The sequence below is a fragment of the Neolamprologus brichardi genome, chromosome 13, assembly GCF_056152115.1.
Source record: "Neolamprologus brichardi isolate AB-2024 chromosome 13, ASM5615211v1, whole genome shotgun sequence".
NCBI lineage: Eukaryota > Metazoa > Chordata > Actinopteri > Cichliformes > Cichlidae > Neolamprologus > Neolamprologus brichardi.
Genome location: NC_142116.1, coordinates 20,416,478 through 20,422,276, shown reverse-complemented (window position 1 = coordinate 20,422,276; position 5,799 = coordinate 20,416,478). Strand labels below are relative to the sequence as shown.

The window sequence follows — 5,799 nt, the reverse complement described above, 5'->3', positions numbered from 1 at the left end:
TAATGTCATCTAAGTACACCAATAAAGACTCTGCAATCTGTCCACTCAAACAGTGCTGCATCAGCCGTTGAAATGTAGTGGGTGCATTGCACAGACCAAATGGCATCCGCTCAAACTCAAACAACCCGACTGGGGTAGTAAAAGCAGTCTTTTCCCTGTCCGTCGGGTCCATTTGGACCTGCCAGTATCCGCTGGCTAAGTCCAGGGTGGAAAACCACTGCGCTCGAGTAAGGCTTGTCAATGTCTCTTCTATTCGTGGCAGAGGGAAAGCGTCTTTATGTGTCACCGCATTCAATTTTCTGTAGTCCACACAGAACCGCCAGGTGCCATCTTTTTTCCTCACCAAAACAATGGGTGCAGCCCACGGGCTACAGCTTTCCCGGATAACTCCCTTTTCCATCATATCTGCCAAGAGACTCCTCATTTCTTTATACATTGTAGGGGGCAAAGGACGATACCTCTCTCTAATGGGAGCTGCATCACCTGTGGGGATACAATGATGCACCAGGTCAGTCCTCCCAAAATCTTCGTCATCTTTAGAGAACACCTTCTCCCATTTAAGCAATAAAGCACGTAGCTCGCCCTGTTGCAGTTCAGACAGGTCAGACCGTTCAGTCAGTTTACTCATCTCCTCAGGTAATCTCTCCTCTTCCGTGGGGGCACCACTGTCGACCAGAGCCACCTCCACCACACCATCCATCCCAAGGGACAGGCTCAGGTCCTGTGAGCCATGTACGTCGGCCTCATCCACGCAGGATAGCTTTCCCAGTTTCTGGTAGCGACCTATAAAAAGAGGATAGGGGTGTGGGTTACAAATCCTCACTGGCACTCTCCCGGCCCTTACCATGACAAGGGTTCTCGCCACCCCCACATCAGGGGTTTCAGGCAGTGCCTCCACCAGGGCACAATAATCCGTTCCTTGCGGACCCGTCTGAGCCCGGCCCCACACCATTATTTCACTCCTCGAGGGAACTTTAATTTTACGTCGGCCAGCTAGCCGTACATACCCCACCATTCCGTCCTCCACTGTACTCGCTTCTATCCGTCTGCATGTTGCGAAGGCAGTCCTCCAGGCCTGTTGATTTGTTAATTGCTGTGGGACAGGAGCAGTCTTTTCCGGCCACTTAAATACATTCCAACAGGCAGTCACAACATTCATACCAACAATCAGTGGGTGTGTACAATGGTCATCTTTTACCACCACAACCCCGCGTCCAGGAACCTTAAAACCTTCTATTTCCATGTCCAGGACAGCATAGGTGGTATAGGGAACTTCCAGACCATTGGCGGCTCTCAGCTTAAAGGCGGTTGGAGTTTTCTCAAGCTTAGCCTGGGAAAAATGCTCATTAAACAAACTCTCCTGGATCAAAGTCACTTGTGATCCTGTATCTAACAAGCCTTGAAGCTCCACCCCCTCGATCACTATCTTCACTGTTGGACACTGCCCAATAAATGTTTCTGTGGCCCTTAATTCCTTAGGTGAACCAAAAGCCCCCGCCCCTCGGACCTCAGCAGCAGGGTCATCTAGTTTAAACTTGGCTGGGAAGACATGGAGGTCTGGCAAAACCTAGCTATATGTCCTGCTTGGTTACACCTCCGACAGATAGGCCGACCTTGCGCATCCCAGCTAGCGTTTGATTGTCGCAGCCTTCTCCTAAACTGAGGTGCAGGCGGAAGAGTAGCTACAGCTGGCTGAGTGGAGCCTCTAATTTCTCATACTAGCTCTTGTGCCAATCCCTTCATTTGTGCCTTGACATCCTCCAGTATCTCCTGCTTTAACACCTCTCTCCAATCTTCTTTCTGTTCAACCTTAAAAGGAGCAGGAGACTTATTTACAGACAGGCAGGTTACCTCAGACTGGGGCTGTACATGTTCTGAGTCTAGCAACAGTGCCTCCTGGCGTATGGCAGCAAAATCTTGATCTGGGTTACGCCGCACATAGACCTTCAGTGCCTGACTTACAGGGCCCTCCCGCAATCCTAGCAACAATTGATCTCGCAGGGCTGCATCAGAGGGGACATTATCTGGGTCATGCTTCTGCAACCTACAGTGTAATTCTCTCAACCGCAAAATAAATGAAGATACGGTTTCACTTGGGTTCTGAGTGCAACTAAAAAACTGTGACCTAAGAACTGGGGTGGGGACACGATCACCATATAAAGAGTCTAAAAAGGAAAAGATTTTTTTGTACTTGGTCTCTTTCACTGGTTTCAAGAACACTGACCTGACGTTTAGCCTCACCTGCTAGCGCTCCCAACACAATAGCAACTTTCCTCGCTTCAGGCAAATCCTGTGATCCCAGCAGCCCCCGCATCTGCTCCTTCCAATCCTGATATTGCACATCCTGATCAGGCCCTTTAAATTTCGGCAGCCACGGGGCTCCGGGATATACAGGCATCATCATCTTTGCTATTCCCCTGACTAACCCAACTGCTCTTGACTCCGTATCCTACGTCGACAACGCCAATTATCTAACGGAGGGAAGGTGATGTTTTTCAGTGTTCGTTTAAAGGAGGGGAAACCTTCCTCCGAAACGGATAGAGCAGTGGAGCCGCCAAGGGAAAGCACACAACTTTAAAACTGTATAATTAAAATATAATTTATTATATTTAAATAGTTAAAAGTGTAAAATGAATTAAAACAACCCTGGCCAGGGAACAACACAATAAAAATCAATAAAACACAACATTAAAATCCGGTGGCGTCCGCCACGATATAAAAGTCACTAAAAAGTTAAAAAATCCAGCGGAGCGGTGCAGGAGGGGAACCCGGCGGCGTCCTCGCCTTCCTTCCCACGTTCTGCGCCCCGGTGCGCTAAAGGAGGGAGGCAGCGGCAGTTACTATTCTTCCGGACAGCTTTCAATTGTTAACAGGGGAAAGTCCAGAGACTTACCCCGGGTGGGCAGAGCTCTCAACTCCGCCCGCCGCTTCTTTATAGCTGCCACTCGGCACCGGCCCGTCTCGTCGCCTCCAGTTCTCCACAGATGCGTACTCGGGTCTCGTGTTGCTGCAGCAATCGGCCGCTCGCTCTGCGTCTCTCGATTGCCGGTGCTGTATCCTCCTCTGTCTCGACGCCAAGCTCCACCAGCTTTATGTGTCCCTGCGCACTCTGTAAATTACTACTGCCATTTCTCTCAGGTGTGTCAAATTAACGGAAAGGGGGAAAAGGGCGGAGTCTCTCCAGGACGAGTTGACTGATGCAAGCAAAACATGCGACATAAATAAAAACACTCCACAAGATACAAAACATGCAATATAAAAAAACAAATAAGCACACTTCACATAAAACACAGCAAAGTAAAATAGCATCCGTCTTCCCCTGGATGACACAAAAAACAAACAAACAAAAAACATTACTCAGAAAATGGTCAGGTACAAGAACTGGACTAAAAAGGAGTGGAAAAACCAGATAATGTCCAAAGAAATACTTCAGCGTGTGGCTCACGACTTTTGCACAGTACTGTAAATGTTATTAATAATGAAAGATGTCAAAATGTAGCTTTGTCATTTTTAAAAAATTCCCGTACACATTATTCTTTTCTTCTAGTGAAGGTGCCTCCTCCTTCTGACCTTAGGGTAACTAATTTCTCAGACAGTCAATGCTAATGTGCTAAGTCACATTAGCAGCAGTGTTCAGCCTAAAAAATACACAAGTTAAAAGTCATGCATTTGAGTCATGCATCCATATTATTTGTTTATTTATTAAATTATTTTTGAGACACTGTTAGTTGTTAGAAGCCAGTGTTTTAATGATAGGACATATATGACAGTAATGAGACAACCTAAGATATCCAAGATTACCACAAAAACACAAATAGAATCACAGAAAGCTTGTTTGTCTCCCGTTAGTCTTTAGGCCCAGTTAGCTTTTACTTTTCTGTGGTCAGTAGCCCTTCATGTCATATTCTGTCTCTATGTACAATATAGCATTACTAATACAATAACCTGTACGTAAATGAACTTCATTGTGTAATTGATGGCAGTTCTCAAAGTACTAGTCACTTAAAGGTTAAATTTCACATCTAAATTCTCATCTTTGAATAACTAGAACTCTGAGCTATGAAATAAATGTAGTGAGGTTAAAGTATCAAATCAAAGTATCAAATTCTCTGTTATACTTTACATTTATTTTCTATAAAAACACTTTGCTCTGCTGCCAAAATAATTTCCTCCTTTAAAGGAACAAAGTGAGGGTTAAGTGTCATTAGCTGTGGTACTTTATCTCTTCTATGATGTTGCTGCAGTGTCTGGTGGAGGCCCAACCAGCCTCACGGTTTCTGATGAGACTGCCGTCAGCATGGTGATCAGCTGGGTACCTCCCAATGCTCATGTCCTCCAGTATCACATGTCCTACATGGCTTTAACTGGAGCTGATAGCCAGGATCACACTGTGAGTGGGTCGTAGTCATTACATCTTCACCTCTTCTGGCCTTCAGCCGGCTGTCATGTGTCAGAATTCCAGAAATTCCATAAGTCCCAAAACTTTAAATGAGTTCTGACTGTGTTGGAATGATAGTGTTGTTTGTTGTCTGCAGGTGCTGGTCCCTGGTGGAGAGAAGCAGGTGATGCTGGAGTCATTGCAGCCAGATACACGTTACAACATGTTGGTCACCGCTGAGTACCACAACAGAGAAGGAGGCAGCGATTCAGCTCAGGGCAAAACTGGTGAGTCAAAGAAGGAAAGATGCCAAGACAGCTCAAGTGCAACTTCCAGTTAAGACCAACAGGCTTACATGCGAAAAGTGCAAATGTCCCATTACTTTACCCTTACAGGAGGACATGCATACTTGAAGGTTTCCACATATAGAAACATCAAGGTTTTTGGGCAGTATTGTTTCTACAGCACTACACGTACAGTCATTTTGGTCCAGAGACACAGATTCCTTTCTCTGCATAATGATGGGCTCTCTGAACAATGAGACAGCAGCCAGTACCGGTACAATGACAGTACTGCTCTTGATACTTGGTTGGAAGTTCAAAAATTACTGGGCGCACTGTGTCTGCGTTTATTGTCCATGCTAGTGTGCAGATGACATTCTTTGGCTTTGTGTTTTTTGTTTGTTTTCTGGCTTTTTTCTGTCTCTCTAGACACTTTGTGGGTAAGCAGTGCGAGTGTGGTCAGGTCAGACCACTCCAGTATCTGTGTGTCATGGAGACCAGTATCTGCCGTTGATGGATATCCTATTGTAATCCAGGATGTAAAAGGTATTCTGTAATCACGTCTACAGTGATGTGAAAAGGTGTTTGCCCCCTTCCCGATTTCCTAGTGGTTTGCATATTTATCACACTTACATGTTTCAGATCATCAAACTCATTTTAATATTAGACACAGATAAGACAAGTTAATACAAAATGCAGTTTTTAAATGATGATTTCATAGATTAGGGAGAAAGATGATCCAAACCTCCCTGGTCCTGTGTAAAAACAAATTGCCCCTCTTGTTAAATCACGAGTTAACTGTGATTAACCAATTTTGGAAACCTCAGTTCAGTGTTACTAAACACACTCAGGCCTGATTAATTGCAGACTTGTGAATCAAGAAATCAGTTAAATAGAAGCTGTCTGACAAAGTGAAACAGGCTAAAAGACCTCAAAAAGCAACACATTGTGTCACCAGCCATCCTCCTGGTCCTCAGTGTTAATGCCCACTTAACTGGGTCCTTCAGTGGAAAGGCTCAAGCAGATGAAGCCTAATATAACAAGATGAGACTGACAAATATTCTATTTGAATGTTTAAAAAGAAAAATATCACAGTATCTAAGCTTTCACTGAGCATATACCTGCATCAATGATGAACTC

At 45.0% G+C, this 5,799-nt stretch overlaps 1 pseudogene; it reads right to left on the bottom strand.

Moving 5' to 3' along the window:
• Positions 1-226: 226 nt before the first annotated feature.
• On the bottom strand, positions 227-2,404 carry LOC148099943 (uncharacterized; annotated as a pseudogene).
• Positions 2,405-5,799: the final 3,395 nt, after the last annotated feature.